The sequence below is a fragment of the Rattus rattus genome, chromosome 2 (assembly GCF_011064425.1).
Source record: "Rattus rattus isolate New Zealand chromosome 2, Rrattus_CSIRO_v1, whole genome shotgun sequence".
Taxonomy (NCBI): domain Eukaryota; kingdom Metazoa; phylum Chordata; class Mammalia; order Rodentia; family Muridae; genus Rattus; species Rattus rattus.
In genome coordinates, this window is record NC_046155.1 from 176,123,247 (window position 1) to 176,149,609 (window position 26,363).

At 35.5% G+C, this 26,363-nt stretch overlaps 1 pseudogene; it reads right to left on the reverse strand.

The window, feature by feature from the left end:
* Nucleotides 1-403: 403 nt before the first annotated feature.
* On the reverse strand, nucleotides 404-19,627 carry LOC116894534 (annotated as a pseudogene).
* Between the last annotated feature and the right edge of the window lie 6,736 nt (nucleotides 19,628-26,363).

Sequence of the window (26,363 nt, forward strand, 5' to 3'; positions counted from 1 at the left end):
CATTGATTGATTTGAGAGATGGTTTCTAAGTGTAATTACTGTCTGTTCTCGAACTCATACTTTATACAAGGCTATAGATCCAATTGCCTTATCAAAGTTATTTGAAGTAACCAGGGGTGAAATCTCCATGAAAGCAAATTGTTGGATAAAATTTTGATAATAATTTGAGAATTTTAGTTTCCCAAAGGAAACTAAACAAGTGAATGAGTGCAAGATTCTAAGGACAATGGATTCAAGATTCATAGATATGATGGAAGATATCACTAGATATTCATGGATATGATGGATGATATCACTAGAGGAATGATTGAGAGTGATTCTGAAACTAGATACATGCACTGTAACCAAATATTTGGTGGGTATATACGAACTTTAGATTTGACAGAATTCCAGAAATATTTGTTCAGAAATATGATTTCTCCCTAATCTTTTGGATAGAATTTTTGCTTGGTCTCATTAAAATAATGTAGATTTTGGGTACAAAGATGCATCCAAGCATCCCTGCAGTGGATGCCAAAATGGAGAATATTTCAACAGCAACCATGTTCCTGCCCTTGGTGCTATGGTAGACAGGTAGGAAGGTGACCCAGACACTGCAGAACACTAGCATGCTGAAAGTTAAGAACTTGGCTTCGTTGAATGTGTCAGGCAGATTCTTTGCCAAGAAAGCCATAGTGAAACTTCCAAGGGCTAGACAGGCCAAGTATCCCAGGACACAGTAGAAAGCCATAATGGAGCCCTTGTTGCACACAATGATGATTCGGCCAAGCTCAGAATGTTCATCAATATCAACAAAGGGAGGAGAAACTGTTAGCCAAATTGCACACAGAATACATTGCAATAAGGAACATATGGGAATAATGTAGTTGGGTGCACCCGCTAACAGGGAGTGTCTTAAACTTCTTCCTGGGTCTGTGATTTTGAAAGCGAGAATGACAGTGATTGTTTTAGCTAGAACTGTAGAAACAGCCACAGTGAATACAATTCCAAATGTGATTTGCTGTAAAATACAGGTAGCTCTGTTAGGATGGCCAATGAAGAAAAAGGAGCACAGAAAACAGAACATGAGTGACGTGATTAATAGGTAGCTGAGGATTCTGTTATTGGCCTTCACAATAGGAGTGTCATGATGCTTCACAAATACTCAAAGTACCACCGCTGTGAAGGCAGAGCAACAGAAGGCTATTAAGGCAAGGGCCATCCCCAGGGAGTCTTCATAGCTTAGAAAAATCACAGCTTTTTGAATGCATTTGTTCTTTTCTTTGTTGGCATACTGGTATTCTGGACAATTCACACACTGATCCATATCTGATATCCAAAGAAATGTTTCATTAGTGCTTCTTTAGAAATAAGAAGAAGATAGTCAATGAGAGGAGATATAATAATGATGTTTGAAAAGTAGAAATGGACTGACCCAGGGCTCCAACTTCATGTGTAGCAGAGAATAGCCTTGTTGGAGCATCAGGGGAAGGGGAAGCCCTTGGTCCTTCCAAGGGTGGATCCTCAGTGCAGGGAAATATTGGGGAGGAAATAGGGGGGTGTACAGGGGGAATACTTGTATGTGGGAGGGGGATGGAAGGGAATGGGGGCTTATGGACAGGAAACTGGGAAGGGGAATAACCTTTCAAATGTAAGTAAAGAAATATATCTAATAAAAATATTAAAAAGAAAGAAACCCTTAGATATATCTTCATCTGTCAAAAAGTAAACAGAAGTCTGGTTATTGTCCCTGAGATGCACTAATGGTAGCACTGAAGAAAAAAAAACAGAAAACAAAAATAAAAAAACAAAACAAACAGAATAACCTATGTAATTTCTTGGTACTAAGAAGTACTTCACTTTGATCCCTTCTTCATTTGGAATGCTGAGCAATTTCATCCTTGCCTCATCTCCATTCCCTCAGTGACTGTGAATGTACTCAAGGATAAAATCAGTATTGAGAAGCAAAATCAGTAAAATAACTGGAATCTCAAATGGTTTTTCTTAAACAATAACATCCTATTCCTAAATTCTAATTACCATCATGGCTACAAAATTTCATGCAATTGTATTTTAAATTAATTTTTATGTCATCTCAGAGAATGTGGATGTGCTATTTTTGGTTTCAGAATTCTTATCTAGAACAATGACTTTTTTGGAGAGCTATTACTTGATAAGATGGGTAAAAAACTAAGAAGTTGGTTGCGCTATACATAGAATATTTTAGTCTAGCAGAAAACCTGAGTTCAAATCCCAGCACTGGTGTCTTGTGAGTGCATATAAATGCAATGATAGGAGTATTATTTCCTCTTTTGTGTATCTGTACATGTATTACCAATACCACACACATAACAATTAATATAATGAAAAGTTTTATGGACTTTTGTGGAATTCATTGATATAAATATTAATTCTTTTTTGTTTTTACATCTAAAACAATTTAAGTATACTTTTAGAAATTATTTTTGAGCATAGTATAATGTTGGAATGCAGGACTTCAAAAGAGATCTTCTGAGTACATTGCTTGGTTTTACTTCATGCATCATGGGAATTAAGTCAGATTGCAAGCCTGAGCAACAAATGACTTAACTACTGTACCATCTCACAGGCATTATATGTCTTTTGATAACTTTGATTAATTTTATAAATTGAAAGACAAAATAATTGCAAAGCTAGCCATGAACTTTATGCATGTTAACCAACCCTAAATAATAATTTTAATAATACATGTGGTTTGTAATATGCTGAATACAAGTCTCATCAAATATTCTAAATAATGGGTTAACACTTATTCCCTGCTTTCTGGATTCGTATCACATCTGGCTTTGAACATGATCTTCAGAATTTTGCATACTTAGCGATTGCTCATAAATTTTCAAATACTTTTGTAGTCTATGTTAACCTTACAGAGACCATGTATTATGTATTTTATACATAGTAGTATATGTATTTTGTACATAGTAGTCTCATAATCTAGTCCAATAGATTTTAAATAAATTTCTCAATGTCTAGTATTCCCCTATTACATTTGATACTTCATGGGCTCCTATATGTACATGATGTGCATAATCATATACTGGATGGATATATTGATGAAATATGACTAATTTAATTTTTTAAAAAATTGACTAAAATCTAATGTACATGGTTTTTTTTTTTTTTGGAGCTGGGGACCGAACCCAGGGCCTTGCGCTTCCTAGGCAAGCGCTCTACCACTGAGCTAAATCCCCAACCCCTTGTACATGTTGTTTTACAATAGATTAATTATTTGGGAGAATCTTGTGGAGAATCCCTTATATTGCAGTTTTATTTGCTAAAGTATTTTTTGAGGAAATATAATCTGCCATGAATTTTCAATGAGTCAATATGTGGTTCAAGGTACAAGATGTATGTGTTTATTTGTTTATTTTGACATGAATTTTTAAATTATTTTTATATCTGAAACTAGTAAATTAGAAGTGATATATTTTATATTTGCAGTTGCCCGATAGTTGAATTCATAATCCCAGGGGGCACAAGAATAATATATATTTGAAGGATTTATCTGAGCAGCAAACACTCACTTGTCTCATTAGAAATTTCATTTTCAGGGCATGGGCTGCAAACAAAACAGCAGGATGCCATTCCCTCCTTCCAGATTTTTCTGAATCCAGGAGTACAAGCTTCACTGCACACAGAGGATGGCATCTGAGAAAAAATTTAGACACATATTAAAAATGAGTTTTCCCTATTACTTTTATGATTTGTAGTAGTATACTAAGATTCAAGAACTTGTTTTATGTACACCAACCGATGACATTTCATTCTGTCCATTTTTATTGAATAGTTATGAATATTGGAAATACATTGAAAAAATGGTGAAATTTTCTCAACATCTAGTTATTCAGAAAAAAGAGCTGATGGTGAGCTGTGTGAAAACTAGAGATTGCAACCTGATCGAGTTTTTTGTTTTGTTTTGTTTTGTTTTGTTTTAATTATTTTCAATTTTGCACTAAGTACTGTGAACAGACAGAAGTACCTTTAAATGGGATATTTTCTCAACCAAAACTAGCCTTCCCTCATACATTTCAAGCATTTCCTTAATTTGTAATTGATATAATATTGTCCATTTCACTGTGGGTAGTATAGCCAGGAAATAGTGTGCTTTGGAAATCTTCAACTTAGTTCCAGTCTCCAGATATCCACACTGGTCTTTCTTTGATTATAAGCCATATATCAAATCACCCCTTCCTCTTCATGTTCCTTATTATTAAGTTTAGTGGAAGCAAAAGTGAAGCTAATTAGTATTTGAAGATATTTGAAAGAGGAGCAGTTGTCTTTTAATCACTGAAAACAAATATGATCTTGAATAAATTGCCATTTTAAAGCATGAGAGATTGTAAATGAAAGAACAGTGGAATATGCAGACACTGGTTTAATATGGTTGGAAATGATAAAGTGATGTGTAGTGACCTTAAATATGTAGTGTTTCATGAGGTCAATATGTTTCAAAGTGACTGCAAATACTGGAAAAGGCTGGATAAAAATTAGACTCTTTAAGATTAATTGAAGATTTGAAGAGTTCTTTCTATGATTTTCATATTGTTAAAAGAGGGTCTTACTATGAAGTATCCATACAATTATTCACACAATAAAGATTAGAGTACATATTCTCTTTCTTACCCCATCATTTTCTCTAAATGTATGTTAACACTGTATTATTTTAAAGATTATTTTGAGTGAGAGTACTAAAATGGGCATACTTTTATGGTTCACGTCAATTTATTTTAAGGTAGTAAGTACCTCCACATCACACATGGCAGATTTAGGCTCACAATACAGGGCAGACTGGTAAGAAACAGTGATTTACAGATCGCTGCCCTAAAGTGCTTGGATAAAAACTTGAACCAATAAAACTACTTGTCATTATTTCTGACATTCACGGATAATAATTTTCTCTGCATGTATTGTCAAGAGGTTTGTGAAAGAAAATGTCATACCAATATGTGTTCCTTCTGTTCTATTACCTGTTTGATTTCCTTAACTCTGAATGAATTTTGGGCTTGGTTAACAATCTTTTCCAAATGTTTATGGAAAGTAATTTAATTTTTTCTCTTTTTTTATTTCTTCTTTTTTTTTCTTTTTTTTAGGAGCTGGGGACTGAACCCAGGGCCTTGCGCTTGTTAGGCAAGCTTTCTACCACTGAGCTAAATCCCCAACCCCCTGTAATGTAATTTTATATTGTTTACTGTATTACACTCAAAGAATCCGCATGTGTGGAACCATGCTTGGAACCATGAATTCTCTCTGTTCTCATAGAATGATCTCTCTGTTGTGTGTTATGTTCCTTTGCTAGGTAGTTTAGTCAAGAATTATACTATACAAATCAATCAAATGTATTGTTATCCAATTTCCTTTTTCTCTCTTATTATACATTTTAATGTTTTCCAGCAATTTTATTAATAAAAGTTCTCCTCTAGCATGTGAATGAGTCTCCAAACCTTCTGATTGGAGCAAGGAATATCTTAAAATATAAAAGAGCCTCCTTGTAATTGATTACATTTAGAGAATATTACCAAAAATATTAAACTACAATTGAAAATTATTTTTGCTTATGTCTGGTTATAGTTACTGCTGTATTTAATGGGTTTTGATAATTATTTCTTTGTGTGTTGTACTATTCCTGTCTAAATATTGCTTTGAAATTTTGATCATCTAACTTAAAAGTGTGAAGGGGTTCTTAAAGTTTATTAAAAAGTAATGTTTCTCTGAATGTGAATTTCTGTAATTGTTTTCATTAGTGACCTTGGTATATGCCCTTCTATCATATGGGAAAATATTTTTGTGTCTAATGATAAGTGTTAGAATTTTGAATCTAAGTGTTTCATAACTGTAGCATTAGTCTTACTTGTATCAACATGTGTTCCAGAGGTTTAAGTTAAGGGAGGGTATTATTGTGCAATACCAACAATGATATGAAGAGAATATTGTTCACTTTAAAGAAAGAATACCAAACAGTGGTGAAGAACAGTTTTATATTCAGTATATTTCATATAATGACTCTGATATGAAATAGGTATAATTTATGCATGAATGAAATCCTAAAAGTACTAGTAGAAATATATTAAAAATGAAAAGAAAAGAAAGATAAAACAGAAGCCTAGAAATTGGTCCCTGATGTGACAAAATACTTCACTTCAATATGTTGCAGTGTTACTGCTATGTAGTATAAATCAATAACTTAGTATACACCCACCTTTCTACTTCCTGTGGCCAACTCAAACATGTCTCCATATAAGTGAAAGGGTTCACCATGTCGAAAATATGGGCTGAATTTTCCTATCTTCACCTTAATCTGAAGGAGTTCTGAGAAATTTTGAATGTGAACAATGTCATAGTCTTCCTGCACTCTCTCTCTCTTTTTCATAATCACTCTGTACACAAGAGGATTAGTAAAGTGGGTTTTGCGGAGAAAGGAGTTTAGCTAAAAGAAAAGCATTGCACACAATTACGTACCATTCCTTCAAGTCATAAAATTTATTCTAATTTCATAGTTAAGGCAACATCCTTTAAAGAATTAAAGAGAGAAATCACAACAAAAGCAAGAGGAGAAATGAAAATTGGTTTTATATGGAGGTTCTTTATCAGTTGGACTTGAACTTTGTATATGGCAATAAGAATAGATCAATTTCCATTCTTCTACATGCTGACCTCCAGTTGAACCAGGACCACTTGTTGAAAATGCTGGTTTTTTTTTTTCGACTAGATAGTTTTAGTTTCTTTGCCAAAGATCAAGTGAACCTTGGTGTGTAGGTTAATTTCTGGGTAGTAAACTTATCTACCTGCCTGACTCTGTACTAATACCATGCAGTCTTTATTATTATTTCTCTGTAATAAGCTTGACTTTAGAGATGGTGAATGCCTCAGAAGTTCTTTAATTGTTGAGAGTAGTTTTTGTTATGCTGGTTTTTTTGTTATTCCTAATGAATTTGCAAATTTCTCTTTCTAACTCTGAAAAATTGACTTTGTATTTACATGGATATTGCATTGAATCTGATTATTGCTTTCAGCAAGATGTCCATTTTTACTATACTAATCCTGCCAATACATGTGCATGGGAGATCTTTCCACCAAATAAGATCTTTTTCTACTTATTTCTTCAGAGATTTATATTTCTTTTTGCACAGATCTTTCATTTGCTTGTTTAGAGTTATACCAATGTATTTCATATGAATTGTGAATATTGTGAAATGTGTCTTTCCCAAATTTCTTTTTCATCCTGTTTATCATTGAGTAGAGGAAGTCTAATGATTTATTTGTGTTAGTTTTATATCCAGCCTATTTGCTGAAGTTGTTTATGAGGTGGAGGTGTTTCTAGTGGAATTTTGTGGTCACTTAAGTATACTATCATATCATTTTCAAATAGTGATATTTTGACTTCTTCTTTTTAATTTGTATCCCTTTGATCTTTTTGTTGCCTCATTGCTCTGGCTAGGACTTAAAGTACTATATTGGGAGTACAGATAGGGAGAGAGTGGGCCAAGTGGATCAAGACCTTCTACATAAAAACAGATACACTGAAACTAATAGAAAAGAAAGTGCTCAAACACATGGGCACATGGGAAAATTTACTAAGCAGTATATTAATATCTTATGCTCTAAGATCAAGAATGAGCATATGGTACATCATAAAATTGCAAATTTTTATAGGGCAAAGGATACTGTCAATAGAACAAAAGATCAACCAACCAATTAGGAAAAGATCTTTACCAATTCTACATCCAGTAGAGGGTTAATATCCAATATATAAAAAGACTTCAAGAAGTTAGGCACCAGTAAATCAAAACCACTTTAAAAATGTGCTACAGAGCTAGACAAAAAATTCTCAACTGAGGAATATTTACTATCTGAGAAACACCTAAAGAAGTGTTCAGCATCCTTAGTCATCAAGAAATGCAAATCAAAACAACTCTGAGATTCCACCTCACACTACTCAGAATGGCTAAGATCAAAAATTAAGGTGACAGCAGATGCTGGCAAGGATGTGCAGAAGAGGAACATTCTTCAATTGTTGGTGGGATTGCCAGCTGGCTGAACCACTTTGGAAATCATTCCGGTGTTTCTTCAGAAGATTGGACTTAGTACTACCTGAGGCCCAAGTTATATCACTCCTGGGCATATACCTGAATGATTCTCAAACATATAACAAGGACACATGCTCCACTATGTTCAAAGCAGTCTTATTTATAATAGGCAGAATGTTAAAAAATCTAGATATCCTTCAACAGAGGAGTAGATACAGAAAATGTGCTACGTTTGCACAATTAAATACTACTCAGCTTTTAAAAACAATGTTTTCATGAAATTCTTAAGTCAATGGATGGAAGTAGAAAGTATCATCTTTAGTGTGGTAACCAAATCACAAAAGACCATGCATGTATGCACTCACTGATAAGTGGCTATTAACCCAAAAGCATGAAATAATCAAGATGCAAGTCACAGACCATCTGAAGCTCAAGAAGAAGTAAGAACAATGTGTGGTTGCTTTAGACCTTCTTTGATGGGCGAACAAAAAGGCTCACAGGAGGAAATATTGTGATACATTTTGTAGCAGCAATTGATGGAAAGGCCATGCAGAGATTGTCACACCTGGGGAATCCATCCCATATACAGACACCATCACAGAAAATATTGTGGATCTCAGGAAGTACTTGCTGACAGAAGCCTGATGTAGCTGTCTCTTATGAGCCTCTGTAAGAGCCTGACATATACAGGGATGAATGCTTGCAACCAACAATTGAAGGGAGAACAGGGTTCCCAATGAAGGAGTTAAAGAAAGGATTGAGGAAGCAGAAGGAATTTGCAACACCATAAGAACAATATCAAGAGACCAGAAACCCCAGAACTCCCAGTGTTCCAGGGATTAAACCACCATCCCAAGAGTACACATGAATGGACCAATGGCTCCAGCTGCAAATGTAACATCGGATGGCTTTTTCAGGCATCATATGAAGGAGAGGCCCTTGGTCCTGTCAAGTCTTGATGCCCCAGTGTAGGGGAATGTCAGGCCAGGGATTTGGGAGATAGTGTGTTGTTGGGTGAGAGAGCACCCTCATAGAAGCTGGTCGAGGGTGAATAGGATAGTGGGTTTCTGGAGGGGAAACTGGGATGGTGATAGTAATTACAATGCAAATTAAAAATATTCTGTAAAACAAAAAATTCTTAAAAATGAAATAATCATAATATTGTAAGAATTTCAGTTCTCTCAGTCAGGACTACCAAATATAAACTGACAAAAATGCAGAACCAAACAGAGATATGCAACACACACACACACACACACACACACACACACACACACACACACGCATGCACACACATTAACACATAGAGAGGCTCACATCTTTTCTGAGTCACACATATCATAGAGCTATACACTTATGTACACACAAATATACATACATGTTGACACACAAATGTAAATATTCAGGGACAAAAATGATATACATATTCACAGATAAGAAATTTCACAAAATACATACACCGGCACACATATAAACACACACACACACACACACACACATACACACACACACACACACACACACATATAGAAATACACAGACTGATAGCAACACACAGGGAGAAGTATAAAATACAAACACCAGCCCTGAATGCTATTGACACCAAGAGAAATATACACTCACACATAATGACTAAAAGGCAGGTAAAGGCTAAGACAAGCACAAAGAAATACACAGACACCTATGCAGTAAAGCAGATACAGTATGTATAAGTACATACAAACACTCACAAAATACATACAATGGTAGACAAAGAAAAACACCCTGACAATCACACAAAGAAACATACAAACACACTTATAGAAAGGATTTCATACATAGAAAAATTGTTGCTCACATCCACAGTCATAGAGATACATAAATATGTATGTTCAAAGTAACACATATATGAATACAGATAAACTGAAAATGTAAAAAAATATAAATATACACAGTGAGAAAGATACACTCACACTTATGAACATATTTTTATAGATGGTACTGACTATCAACACTATTTCTTGTTTAATTATTTCCCAAAACCTAGTAAGTTACCAGAGGCAACACTATGGGCAGAATCACTGGAGGACCCTAATAAAAACCATTCCTTAAAATGATTTCCAAACAAGTGATGAGTGTGTAGAAAAAGTCATCTCTTCATCATAGAGAAAATGCATGAAGTAATGTGTATATTGAATATTGGTAAAAGTATGCTGATGGATATTCAGGTACTCCCTAGGAAACTACAAATTTTAATTGATAAAGTATCTTCGTTTTCCATTCACACATATAACAATCACCAGATTTATTTTTCTTTAAAAAATGTTCAGAAACAAATCTATTTTGGAAAATATTTCCTATTTCATTAACTGTGTGCACTTGAGAGATTCTAAATGGCTATTCAATTGAAGACACCAAACATCATCCATTAGAAGAAACTCTACATCCTTCTGGTCTCCATCTGCACCCCGAGCTAAGGGTCTCCAACAGCCTTGGGACCCAAAACCTGCCCAGAGAGAGCTAGTCTCTCAAGAATGCTCTCACTCCTAAGTCCACAGGTGAGTCCCCAGTTTTGCTACTGTACAAAGAGGGACCCAAGAGAAGCACATAGGGCACAGGAACCATGGAGGAGCCTGAGATAGGATCCTTCTGGCCTGCAAATCTTAGATGCCCCCGCACAGAAGAAAATAGATTCATATTTAAAAAAACACTTAATGATGATAATAGAAGACATTAAGAAGGACATAAATAACTCCCATTAAGAAATATAGAAGAACACAATTAACAAAAAAGAGAAAACAGAAAATCTCTTAAAGAATTACCAAGAAACACAACCAATAAATTGAAAGAACTGAACAAAAACATCCAGGATCTAAAAATGAAAATAGAAAAAGTAAGAAATCACAAAAGGAAACAACCCTGGACATAAAAAACCTAGCAAAGTGATCTGGAGTTATAGACACATGATTCTCCAATGGAGTACAAGAGATAGAAGCAAGACTCTCAGGGGCAGATCATACTATAGAAAATATTGACACACTAATCAAAGACAATGCAAAATAAAAAAAGGTCCTAACCCAGAAAATTCAGGAAATCCATAAATCCATGAGAAGACCCAACCTAAGGATGATATGAATAGAAGACAGTGAAGATTCCCAAATTAAAGGGCCAGTAAATATCTTCAACAAAATAATAGAAGAAAACATTCCTAACCTGAAAGCAGAGATGTCTAAGGAACATACCAGAAGCCTACAGAACTCCAAATAGATTGGATCAGAAAAATATTTCTCCCATCATATAATAGTTAAAACACCAAATCCACAAAACAAAGACAGAACATTAAAAGCAGTAAGGAAGAATGATCAAGTAACATATAAAGGCAGACTTATCAGTATTATATCAGACTTCTCAACAGAAAGATGAATGCTAGGAGACCCTGGGCAGATGTCATATAGACACTAGGAGTACAGAAATGCCATCCAGTATACTGAACTCAGCAAAAATCTCAATTAACAAAGATGGAGAAACAAAGATAATCCATAACAAAACCAAATTTACACAATATCTTTCTGGAAATCCAGGCTTACAACAAACATAGATGGAAAACTCCAACACAAATCAGGAAACTACACCCTATGAAAGGCAAGAAAGTAATCATTTTTGACAAGCCCAAGAGAAGATGACCACACAAACATAATTATACCTCTAAAAACAAAAATAACCATAAACAATAATCATTCCTTCCTAATATTTCTTTTCATTAATGTACTCAATTCCCCAATAAAAAGGTATAGACTAACATAGTGGAGATATAAACTCAGCATTTTATTGCAAAGAGGAAACACACTACAGTGACAAAGACACCCAGTACCTCAGAGTGAAAGGCTAGAAAAAAATTTCCAAGCAAATGATTACAAGAAAGAAGCTGGAGGGGTGATTCGAATATTGAATACAATCTACTTCCAACCAAAAGTTATCAATATGTTAAGGAAGGCCATTTCATATGCATCAAAGGGAAAATCTAACAAGATGAATGTTCAATTCTGAACATCTATGCCCCAAATGCCATGGAAACCACTATCATAAAATAAATTTACTAAAGATAAATCATTCCTTGTATCACACAAAATAATAATCAGAGACTTTAACACCTCACTCTCATCAATGGACAGATCATGGAAACAGAAACTCAACAGAGACAAGTTGAAACAAACAGAAGTTATAAACAAAATGGAATAAATAGATATCTGTAAACTATTTCATCCTAAAACAAAAAAGAATATACCTTCTTCTCAGGATCTCATGGAACCTTCTCCAAAACTGACCATATAATCATTCATAAAACAGGCCTCAACAGATAAAAGAAAATGGAAATATTCACATGCCTCCCATTAGATCACCATGGACTGAGGCTGGTCTTCAAAAACAGCAAAAACAGCAGGAAGCCCACATGCACATGGAAGATGAACAACACTCTACCCAACGATAACATGCTCATGGAAGACATAAAGAAATTAAAAACTTTCAAGAATATAGTGAAAAGAAAGGCACAACATACCAAAACTTTTTGGACACAAAAAGCACAGTACTAACGGGAGTATTCATAGCTTCAGTGAATCCAAAAAAGAGAGAGAGAGAAAGAAAAAAAAGAAAAAATACTGGAGCTTGCATACACTAGCAGATTGATAGCAGTTGACAGCATAACTGAATGCTCAAGGACAAAAGAAATAAATAAACCCAAGAGGACTAGGAAGAAATCAAACTCAGGGCTGAAAGCAACCAAATAGAAACAAAAAGAACTATACAGGGGATAAACAAATCCAGGAGCTATTTCTTTGAGAAAATCAACAAGATATATCTAAGCAGTTAGCTAGACTAACCAGCAAGCACAGAGACAGTATCAAAATTAACAAAATCATAAATTAAAAGGGAAACATAAGAGAAAATGAAGAAATTAAAAAAATCATCAGATTGTACTATAAAAGCCTATACTCAAAAAAAAAAAAAAACCCACAGGTAATTCTGTATGGACGGAAAATATAGAGCAATAACATGGCCTTGTGAGTGGGTGGGGGTTAGTGGGAGAGTCTTCACAAAAGTAGGGAAAGGGGAGTTGGAATTGAAGGAAAGGGGATAACATTTGAAATGTAAATACAGAAAATATCCAATAAAAATAGAAAAAAAAGAAACTCTACCTTCAAGCAGTGAATACTTGCTCCTTTCCCATTTCTTATTTCCTCCTTTTCAATCTCTTGCAGATTATTCTCATGGAGGGCATGGGCCATGGCATACACAGCATTGTATATGCTATCACTATAATCGTTAAATGCCATGTGAAACTTCTGTTCTGTTAGCCATTCCAATGAGGAATTAGATGAAAAGTTCCTTAATATTTTACAGTTAGATGCTGAGGCTTCATAGCTAAAGTACTTCCACTCTGGTATTAATAGATTTAAATCTCTGCTTCTGAGATGGTACTGTGTCTCTACAAAATTTTTAAATCCAGTAATCACACCATGGTGGTGTAAAAATGCCAGAGTGCCATAGAATGTGCCATGAGTTAAGTCTCTCTTACTTGTCGGGAAATCCAACTCTGATTTGGTGACCCAAATCCTCTTTATAACTGGAGATTCCCACATTCTGAAGCTCAATTCAGTAATACTGTATGTTTCCCCATAAATGATAATAACATTTGTGGATGACATCACAATTTGGTTGTAGTACATTTCAGTTTTTTGATAGAATGAAATCTCATTGTTTGTCATCAGGTTCACAAAGGCAAAGCAAATTTCCTTGTTTTGGGTCTCTTTTTTCAACTCTGAGAGAAATTGATTGCCTTCATCATTATCTGAGATGACAAGGCCAACCCAGTTCCAGTTGAAGTAAAGTATGAAGGAGACCATTGCCAATGATAGTGATGTGTCCTTTGGGGTCATCTGATAGAGATATGGAAATTGTTCATTATCACTGAAGATGGAATGGAAAGGTCCATAGGAAATCTGAAGGAACTGCAATACAGAGAACAACATGAGGTGGAGTGCACTGAAAAAAAAACTTTTAATCATATTTACCTACAAACAGTTGATTATCTATGGCTTTTTCCTCTCATCACTGATATAAATGAGCAAAAGTAGAAGACTGTTACATCCACTTTTAATGGGAACAGCAGGCATAGCTGTTTGAAAATAATATAACAAAACATATTTGCATGTTATGAATTCTGTCATTCAGTTTTTGTCTTGATATCTGTGAATTCAATGTTGGGAAAGATTTCAATATATTTACAATTTGCGGATATTTGGCTAAATTTTTTTCAAAAAAAGGCATTTGTGCCTTAATCCAGAAATATTTCCTCTACTATTTAACGGGAAAGACTGATGCACAATACTTATTTAGCTTTTAGGAACACATATTCTTATCTTGCCCTTCTTGTAAGTATTCCTTGTACACTAGAGGATGAGACTCACATAAAGTAGCTATAGATCTCCTTTTCAGGATAAGGATCCAAAATGCTCTGTGAATATCTGCCTTTGTTCTCCTCAGGAAACAGATAATCAGAACAAAGTAAATTTAAATATGTAAACACAATTTGGCTCCCTAAAAGTGTTAGCAGCAAATCATATTAAAAACCTCATCCTACAAAATAACCAAGCAAATTTGCTGCAAAATATATCAGACTCATAATTTGTATTTCTTGAGGCAATTAGACAGAAACAAAGTTAGATTAAATAGAGCTGTCTCTAACATACAAAGTATCATATAATGATGGAAATATAGTCATGTAGAAATATATAAGAATGAAATATCAGAACTCCATAACTCCTTTTTCTTAGAAAAGTTTACTTAGGAAGGTCAATTCTTGTATCTTATGAGGAAACAAAGAAAAATAAGATAAGACATAGCAATAAATTCTACAAAGATATGACTTAGTCATTGTATTATTAAAGAAAATAATTTATAACTATAGAAGTATGTTGATGAAATTTTAGACAGAAGTTCTAATAACAGTGGGCACGCTCACCCTTATTGGTTGGTCAAGCACTCACTGCTAGTAAAATGGCTAGCTTCACACACTAGATTGGAGATTTTCACCTGGTCTAGTGACACAGAAATAGCTTGAGCTGTCTGGCAAAAATAGTTTGTCATCATACCTGTGTAAGAAATACTCCATATAATTAGAAGTTGGCTTACAGGGAAAATGTTGGCAAATTAAAATTCTGATAAATCACAATTTATAACTGGTAACTAAAATTATAACACTTTAACAATGATAATCTAAATGAATAACCAAGATGAAGGTAGCATATATCTGGTTATAGCAATAAAATTTTCTAGGTTTTTGAACAAAATGAATCAATCTCTGATTAATGAGGCTTGCGTAAATTAAGAAACACTTTGACTGACAGTGAGTCAAGGCTTCAAATTTCTCACTGCTACCATGCCAGCCAGACTCAATTCTTCATGGCCTCCTCTATTCTTCCTTTCTGGAATCTGTCATCTTCTGGAGGTCTTTGAATAGTAAGTACTGTGGAACTATACAGATTGATATAAGCTCAAATACAATCTCACCAATTAATTTTCTTAATATCTATCAAAGTTTCCCATAGAGAAATGATGTGAAGAAATCCTTGCCTACAATAACTCACACGTGGAAATAAGAAGATGTCCAAGTTTCTAAGCAGCTCTATAGATGACACCCAATTCAGCCCTGTAAGAACAAATGAACACATTGTCTCTTCATTGCAGACATAATTAGGTAAAGGCCTATAAAATTTTTCTTTAAATATATGGAGTGCAGTATTTCCATCACAGTAGCTCAAAATATGTTTTATAACCAAAGACATATTTGGTAAAAGATCAGGATTCCTGTTGATTTCATCCATTGAAAATGCTAATGCCAAAGTATATTTGTTGATTTCAGTTGTTTTTCTGTAAAAGAGCACAGTTTTCATTATGGACACATGTATATAGATGATCAATAATGCTCAACAGAACCACTATTCTGTAATGGATGTCTCTGTATCTGACCTCTGAAGATGGAAACAACTGCCTTTCATTGTGAGATTGGGTTGACAAACTAACCTAGAAAATAGCAAACACATTAAGAGTTCATATCAGTGTGTCTCCCATAAATAAGATATGGTATTTACCTCTTTTGCAGAGAGGATTTAAATTTTTGCTTTTGATTGTTTGATTAGAAATAAAGAGAAAACAAAAGATATGGACAAAACAGTAATACTGATAATGCCTTCATTTTGAAATTATTAAGCAATATAAAATATGTGTGTTATGAGAGCTACTGAGTTCATGATATTTTTCTTGTGAAATTAGGTGAATTGGTTTGGAGCTAAAAAGATCATTTATTTTTAAGTGTATAATAGTCTTTCTGCAGCACCATTTGTTTCCAGTATTAACAATCATTTACAAACAGTGGCAAATATTCTTAACATGTCACATCATATCTACCCTAATCTTGTTAATTTTTCTTTCAATATTTAGTGAAAGAAAATATTTTCTAAATATATAAATTCAAATATCAAACATATATTTTGTAAATCATACATGTCTTTGCACATATTTGTATGTATTTGAGCAAGGATTATTTAGGTCATGAAAGAGCAATATACCTGAGTGTTTTCTTTTATTATTTTTATAGTTGTTTTTTGTCTTTGAACACAAATTCTTACTCTACTTTCCACATCAAACTTTATCGACCTATAATTAATTTTAATTTTTTCCTTTATTGATTATTTTTATTTACATTTTGAATGTTATTCCTTTTCCCTTTTTCCTGGACATAAATCCCCTATTCCATCCCCCTCTCCTTCTATAAAGGTATTCTATCCAACCCTGTAACTGGTCAACTACATTCCCCTACAGAGGGGGTGTCTTGTCTTGGCAGGAACAATGGCTTCTCCTCCACTGATGCCCAAAAAGGCCATCCTCTGCTATATATGCACCTGGGACCATGAGGTTCAGTCCCTGGGAATTATGGTTGGTTGGTATTATTGCTCTTATGGAGTTGCAAGCCCCTTCAGCCTTTTGAATTCTTTCTCTAATCCTCTAACTGTGAATCCAGTTCTCAGTTCAACGGTTAACTGCTGACATTCATCTCTGTATTTGACATACTCTGGCTGTGCCTCTCAGCAGACAGCTATATCCATCTCCTGTCAGCATGCACTTCTTAGCTTCTTCAATCTTTTTTGAGTGTTTTATAAGATATTTTGCTGCAGACTATATGCAATTCAAATGTACACATAAAATCATGCACCAGGTGCTTAGTACAGAAATTAAGTGTTTGCCCCACCACCCAAGCACCATTCAACTACTTTTTCATATTTACAAAAGAATGTGATATATTCAAACTGGGTACTTCTCATTATTATAACTTAATTTATATTAAACATAGTTGACAATCTTTCCAGTTACAATAAAATAATGCTAGCATCCTAATGAGAACAAGGAAAATACATAAATTGGGGTGATATTTGTAATTTCCAGTATTACATGTTTATAATGTAGAAGAAATTTTGATGTAATATGTTCATTTTTTGTAATAAAAGGGGGCCACAGCAACCAAACAGAGCTACCAGGGACTAAGCCACTACCCAAAGACTATACATGGACTGACCCTGGACTCTGACCTCATAGGTAGCAATGAATATCCTAGTAAGAGCACCAGTGGAAGGGGAAGCCCTGGGTCCTGCTAAGACTGAACCCCCAGTGAACTAGACTGTTGGGGAGAGGGAAGCAAGGGGGGAGGGTTGGGAGGGAAACACCCATAAGGAAGGAAAGGGGGGGGGGGATGTTTGCCCGGAAACCGGGAAAGGGAATAACACTCGAAATGTATATAAGAAATACTCAAGTTAATAATAATAAAAAAAATAAAAAAAAAGGGGGCCACAGGACAGTGGGAAAAGAATAATAGCATACTTGGTTTATGTTTATGTAAAGACTAATATCTACAGTGTCATCCTTGTTATTTAAAATAATCTGAAAAATAAACAATAAATATATGCCTATATGTTTAATGATTAAATTTGAGGTAAGTACAATTAGGTTTTCACCACAACCTGTATCCATGTGGTGTTTTCATTCTATATTCTATAAAATTCCAATTTTATGGTATGATATTCTCTATTATCACACACAAAATTTTCAATCAAACATTTTACTAACATACAAAAGTAATTTAAGAATAAACCTTGTGCAGTGCTCAAACTATTTCTTCAGTGAAATTTTAGGAAACATCAGTTACTTAAGATGTCTGTGTAGCCTAGCAGTCTAAAGGTCTGTGTTTAAAAAAAACTATCAGCAACTCACTAAAATGAGTATTGATATCACATTGGTAACATGTGCACATATATTTCATAAAATTACCACAAATGTCTCATAAGATGTAAATATCATAAAAAGTTCGGAGATAAACCAACTTGGACATGTGAAGAGTAGACATGTTTTTAAAACAATGACAAAAATCTAATGGAAAATTCCTGTATCTCTGTTGTCAAATTTTACAACTGTCCCACACCACATCTGGAACCTATGCTAGTGACAAGGGACATAAGCAGTAAACACTGTTATTGATAGCCTCTTTATTCCAAGAATGTAAACACATCATTTGATTGCATATGTTTCAAATATATTTTACTCTAAAGAGAGAGTGCCAAACTAAACTTTATGAAAGATTAAAGCCAGTGATTGTACATGAACTGTCTGAAGCCTACAGCCATGGGTCTTTATGATTTTATCTTGTAAAGCAATTTGATGTCTTTCCCTCTAATGGCCTAAATATTCCTTGCTCATTACATGTAAACATAAACATCCATGCATTCATATGAAGTATGCACTTCTGAATGAATCTTTCCAAAGTTGATGAAGCATTAGAAGGCAAGAAGTGACAACGTGCAAAGAAATTTAGAGACAAAGTTTGCATGTATATTAAGTTTTTGATAACTAGAGGCACCAGAATATTAATGGAACCAGCATATGCTCTAGGAGAAAGACATTGATGGAAGAATTTTAAGCAAAGTTTATGGCCATTTATTTGCAAGTACTTGGGATAAAACTCAATGAAATACTACAGGATCAAATTCAATATGTCATCACTGTCTAGTTTGCAATGTAAACTGTTACTAGGAGGGCTTTAAGTGAAGGATCCATGTAGATATTCCTTTATTCCTCAGCTTCCATGCTTTAAGTCAGTGGTCACCTTGAGGAAAAGCAATACTTTCACTGGATTAATGAGATGGAGACTATAAGATTGAATCTATAAACAAATTAACCTTGTTTAGTTGTGTTCAGACTTAGCAACATGACAGAAGACCCAAGGATTTGCCTAACCTACATCCTCAGAATACTAAAGAAATGTTAAAAATGTCATTACATGGAAAATACAAATGCACTTACAGGACATTCAGAGTCTCATTGAAATAATATTTCTCCATAGGCAACTGAACTGCTCCAAGGATGAAGGCACAACTTATATTCAGGTCTTTTTCCTTGACTTCATTGAAATGTATTCTCCAAAAGCACTTGGGATCAATGAAATTTGCCATGAGATGTGGAAGGTTGAGGAGGAAATATACTAACATCAAAATGAACATATTTTTCTGCCTTTAACCTGGACAGTGATGTGCTGTGCATATAAGCCCATGAAGTATCTACTAACTTTTATTATGCTCTGTATAGAAGTGGTTGTATTTTCATGATTTATTTTGTTTTTCCAGATTGCTTCTGAGCCTTGGAGGAAGCTTAAGAACTTTCTTCCCTGGGGCTCTGCAACTAATTACAACAGCTCATGTAACACAGATTGGTAAATACTTTGGAGAATTATTCATTCTCAGGCTCCATGATATCACTCATATTTGTTAATGCCTGTAAGGAAACCTTTTGTTCTCAATTGGTCTTAGAGGTTTTTAACAAAGTTATTACATGGACACAACTAGAAATGATGTTAGTAGGTTGTATCAGAACAGTCACAGTTAGAAATTCAGTAATGGTGCAATCTGAGCTACTGTACATGCACAGGACATTGTACTACAAGATCAAAGACATGGATAGGCAGGATCATATTTATACTCACTAAGGTCCACAGTCCAGGTACAGTATGAACTATGTCACACTGGTGGCATGAACAGATTATCAAAACAATGCCTCTGCTTCCATTTTCTTGAGAATCAATAAACAGACCAAGTCAGAAATATATTTAATCTAGCTCTATCCAAAATTATTCAGTTCTTCACTTACCCACAATTAATTTAAGTAATAATGATTGAATAAGGTCTCAATAAGATCCAGAAGGAATGTCATGCTCTGTGCTTTCTTTCTTTTTCTTTCTTTTTATGGCTCACTATAAATATTTACTTTTCAAATTTTATCCCCCTTCCCAGTTTCTCCTCCATGAATCTCCTACCCCGTCTGCCTCCCTTTCCTCTATGATGGTACTTACACATAAACCTCACCTAATCTTCACTCAGCTCCTTAGCATTCCCTTACCTGCATCATGGAGACTCCATAGGACCAAAGGACACCCCATACAGTGATGCTAGAAAATTCCAACTCGAGTCATGGGACCCACATCTGAACACTTTGGATGGTGGTTTAGTCCCTGCAACTCATCCTGAACATTCAATACTAATGACAAAGTAATGTAATCTTCAGATTTGAACTCAAAATCATGATCTTCCACTCTGATCCTCATGATTTTTTCTTCAATTCAATAACTTGTACTAACCAATCTATTCAAGATTGGCTTTATGTTCCTACATTTTTTTGCTAATTTTCATTGCAGTAGTTGCTGTGTGGAAGTGTTGTTTAGAAATATCTTCTCTGGGGTTTGGGGATTTAGGTCAGTGGTAGAGCGCTTGCCTAGCAAGTGCAAGGCTCTAGGTTCGGTCCCCAGCTCCGAAAAAAAGAAAAGATAAGAAAAAAAAAGAAATATCTTCTCTGTATCTTAGAAGCAACAAGTGTGTATGAAGCAACACTGTGTTCTAATATGTAAACTTTTCTCATAAAAATCTTTCTACACATCTATTTTTATTTTAAATCTAGTATCAACAATGGCAATCATGAGTTTACTGAAAATTTTACACTCATAAAACTTTTTCAGTGGTTTTGGACTGAAACAAACTAGAGAACATGTAGGCAACTCATTGGTTTGTGGAATGATAAGCCCTATTTTTTTGTTTTCATGACACAAAATTTTGACCTTTGCACTGGATATTGCTGTACACTGAAAATTTAATGTTTTTCATATGTATGACTTCTGGTTCTCTTATAAGCTCTCTTAGAGTGCTAAGACATATCTAGAGGAATGTGAATGGACAAGTTTTCATAAGAATACAGAAGGAAGACACTGCCTGGACCAGAAAAGACCCTGTCAACAGTTCCCTGCACCCAAGTCCCATGGGAGGGAGAGCTAAACCTTGAGAGGGGCAGACACGCATAGGAAGCCAAAAGAGACTACATTCTGCCCACATTTCTGACTCCAGAGGAAAACACATAATGCCATCCGGGACTTAGGTGCATGGGGGCTCCTGGAAAAGGCGGCACAGGCCCTCCTGGTTAGCAGCTCATGGAGAGCTCAAAAGCAGCTGCCCAGGAGCAAATTCAGATGAAGGACCACAGGTAAGACCAACTTTTCTGCTCCAAGTGACCTGCCTTGTGGACTCAGGATACATGCCCACAAGAACAGTTCAAGACCAATAGACAGGAAAGACGTCATGCCTGATAGCAGAACACTCTGTTCCCATAACTAGCTGAAAGAAAAAAGGAAGACAGGCCTACAGCACTCCTGACACACAGGACTATATGACGGTCGAGCCACTGTCAGAAACAGCAGAACACGTAACACCAGAGACAATCTCATGGTGAGAGGCAAGCGCCAGAGCCAAAGCAACAGAATCCAAGAATACATGGCATCACAGGAGCCCAATTCTCCCACAAAAGCAAACACTGAATATTCAAACACACCAGAAAAGCAAGACCTAGATTTAAAATCACATGTGATGATGATGATGGAGAATATCAAGAAAGACATAAAGAACTCCCTTAGTGAAACAGAGGAAAACATTAATAAACAAGTAGAAGCCTATGAAGAAGAATCACAAAAATCCCTGAAAGAATTACAGGAAAACACAATCAAATAGGTGAAGGAAATAAAAATGGAAATAGAAGCAATAAAGAAAGCACAAAGGGACACAAACCTGGATATAGAAAACCAAAGGAAGAGAAAAGGAACAGTAGATACAGGCATCACAAACAGAATACAAGAGATAGAAGAGAGAATCTCAGGAGCAGAAAATTGCATAGAAATCATTGACACAACTTTAAAAGATAATGTAAAACGAAAAAAGCTACAGGTCCAATACATACAGGAAATCCAGGACTCAATGAGAAGATCAAACCTAAGGATAATAGGTATAGAATAGAGTGAAGACACCCAGCTCAAAGGCCCGATAAATAGTTTCAACAAAATCATAGAAGAAAACTTCCCTAACCTAAAGAAAGAGATGCCCATAAACATACAAGAAGCCTACAGAACTCTAAATAGATTGGACCAAAAAAGAAACTCCTCCCCTCACTTAATAGTCAAAACACCAAATGCAAAAACAAAGAATATTAAAATCAGTAAGAGAAAAATGTCAAGTAACATATAAAGGCCAACCTATCAGAATCACACCAGATGTCTCACCAGAGAATATGAAAGCCAGAAGATCCTGGACAGATGTCATGCAGACCCTAAACGAACACAAATGCGAGCCCAGGTTACTGTATCAAGCAAAACTCTCAATTAACATAGACGAAGAAACCAAGATATTCCACGACAAAAACAAATTTACACAATATCTTTCTACAAATCCAGCACTACATAGGATAATTAATGGTAAAGCCTAACATAAGGAGGCAAGCTACACCCTGGCAAAAACAAGAAACTAATCATCTTGGCAACAAAACAAAGAGAAGAAAAGCACACAAACATAATCTCACATCCAAAGACGAATATGCAGGACGCAATAATCACTATTCCTTAATATCTCTCCACATCAATGGACTCAATTCCCTAATAAAAAGACATAGATTAACAAACTGGATATGCAACGAAGACCCTGCATTCTGTTGCCTACAGGAAAAATACCTCAGGGAAAAAGACAGAGACTACCTCAGAGTGATAGAATGGGAAACAACTTTCCAAGCAAATGGTCTAAGGAAGCAAGCTGGAATAGCCATTCTAATATCAAATAAAATCAATTTTCAACCAAAAGTCATCAAAAAATATAAGGAAGGACACTTCATATTCATCAAAGGAAAAAATCCACCAAGATGAACACTTAATCATAAATGTTTTTGCTCCAAATACAGAGGCAACTACATACATAAAAGAAACCTAACTAAAGCTCAAAATGCACGTTGCACCTCACACAATAATAATAAGAGTTTTCAACACTCCACTCTCATGAATGAACAGATCATGGAAACAGAAATTAAACAGAGACATAGACAGACTAAAAGAAGTCATGAACCAAATGGACTTAACAGATATTTATAGATCATTCTATCCTAAACAAAAGGATACACCTTCTTCTCACCACCTCATGGAACTGTCTCCAAAATTGGCCATATAATTGGTCATAAAACAGGCCTCAATAGATAAAGAAAGATTGAAATAATCCCATGTGTCCTATCAGACCACCACAGGCTACAGCTGGTCTTCAACAACAATAAGGGAAGAATGCCCACATATACATGGAAGTTGAACAATGCTCTACTTAATGATAACCTGGTCAAGGAACAAATAAAGAAAGAAATGAAAGATTTCTTAGAATTTAATGAAAATGAAGGTACAACATACCCGAACTTATAGGACACAATGAAAGCTCAACTCAGAGGAGAACTCATAGCTCTGAGTGCCTGCAGAAATACAGGCATACAGGGATGCAGATTGGAAAAGAAGAAGTCACAATATCACTATTTAGATGATATGATAATATGTTTAAGTGATCACAAAAGTTCCACCAGAGAACTACTAAACCTGATAAACACCTTCAGCAAAGTGGCTGGGTATAAAATTAACTCAAATAAATCAATAGCCTTCCTCTACACCAAAGAGAAACAAGCCGAGAAAGAAATTAGGGAAATGACACCATTCATGATATTCCCAAATAATATAAAATACGGTGTGACCTTAAACAAGGAAGTGAAAGATCTGTATGATAAGAACTTCAAGCCTCTGAAGAAAGACATTGAAGATCTCAGAAGATGGAAAGATCTCCCATGCTCATGGATGGGCAGGATTAATATAATCAAAATGGCCATTTTACCAAAAGCGATCTACAGATTCAATGCAATCCCCAACAAAATACCAATCCAATTCTTCATAGAGTTCGAACAATTTGCTAATTTATCTGGAATAACAAAAAAAACCGCAATAGCTAAAATTATCCTCAAATATAAAAGGACTTCTGGGGGAATCACTATCCCTGAACATAAGCAGTATTACAGAGCAATAGTGATAAAAATCTGAAAGGTATTTGTACAGAGACAGAAAGATAGACCAGTGGAATAGAATCAAAGACCCAGAAATGAACCCAAACACCTATGGGCACTTGAGTTTTGACAAAGGAGCCAAAACCATCCAATGGAAAAAAGATAGCATTTTCAGCAAATGGTGCTGGTTCAGCTGGAGGTCAGCATGTAGAAGAATGCAGATATAACCATGCTTATCATCCTGTACAAAGCTTAAGTCCAAGTGGATCAAGGACTGCCACATCAAACCAGATACACTCAGATCAATAGAAGAAAAAGTGGGAAAGAATCTCAAACACATGGGGACTGGAGAAAATTTCCTGAACAAAACACCAATGGCTTATGCTCTAAGATCACGAGTCGACAAATGGGATCTCACGAAACTGCAAAAGTTCTGTAAGCCAAAGGACACTGTGGTTAGGACAAAAAGGCAACAAACGGATTAGGAAAAGATCTTTACCAATTCTATAACTGATAGTGGGCTTATATCCAAAATATACAAAGAACTCAAGAAGTTAGACTTCAGGGAGACAAATAACCCTATTAAAAATGGGGTTCAGAGCTAAACAAAGAATTCACAGCTGAGGAATGTTTAATGGCTAAGAAACACCTAAAGAAATGATCAACATCTTTAGTCATAAGGGAAATGCAAATCAAAACAACCATGAGATTTCACCTCATACCAGTAAGAATGGCTAAGTTTAAAACTCAGGGGACGGAAAATGCTGAGGAGAATGTGGAGAAAGAGGAACACTCCTGCATTGTTGGTGGCATTGCAGACTGGTAAAACCCTTTTGGGAAATCAGTCTGAAGGTTCCTCAGAAAAGTGGATAATGAACTACCAGAGGATCCAGCTATACCTCTCTTGGGCATATACCCAAAAGATGCCCCAACATATAACAAAGAAACATGCTCCACTATGTTCATAGCAGCGTTATTTATAATAGCCAGAAGCTGGAAAGCACCCAGATGCCCTTCAACAGAGGAATGGATACAGAAAATGTGGTACATCTACACAATGGAATATTACCCAGCTATCAAAAACAATGACTTTATGAAATTCATAGGCAAATGGATGGAATTGAAAAAATATCATCCTGAGTGAGGTAACCCAATCACAAAAAAACACACATGGCATGCACTCATTGATAAATGGATATTAGTCCAAATGCTCAAATTACCCTTGATGCACAGAATACATGAATCTCAAGAAGGATGACCAAAATGCAAATACTTCATTCCCTCTTTAAAAAGGGAAAAAGAACACCCTTGGGAGGGAATAGGGAGGCAAACTATAGAACAGAGGCAGAAGGAACACCCATTCCGAGCCTGCCCACATGTGACCCATACATATACAGCCACCCAATTAGATAAGATGGATGAAGCAAAGAAGTGCAGGCCGACAGGAACCAGATGTAGGTCCCTCCTGAGAGACACAGCCATAATACAGCAAATACATAGGTGAATGCCAGCATTAAACCACTGAACTGAGAACGGGACCCCCGTTGAAGGAATCAGAGATAGGACTGGAAGAGCTTGAAGGGGCTTGAGACCCCATATGAATAACAATGCCAACCAACCAGAGCTTCTAGGGAGTAAGCCACTACCCAAAGACTATACATGGACTGACCCTGAGCTCCAACGTCATAGGTAGCAATGATAGCCTAGTGAGAGCACCAGTGGAAGGGGAAGCCCTTGGTCCTGCCTAGACTGTACCCCCAGTGAACATGATTGTTGGGGGGAGGGCGGTAATGTGGGAAAGATGGGGAGGGGAACAAACATAAAGAAGGGGAGGTGAACAGTTGAGGGGTATGT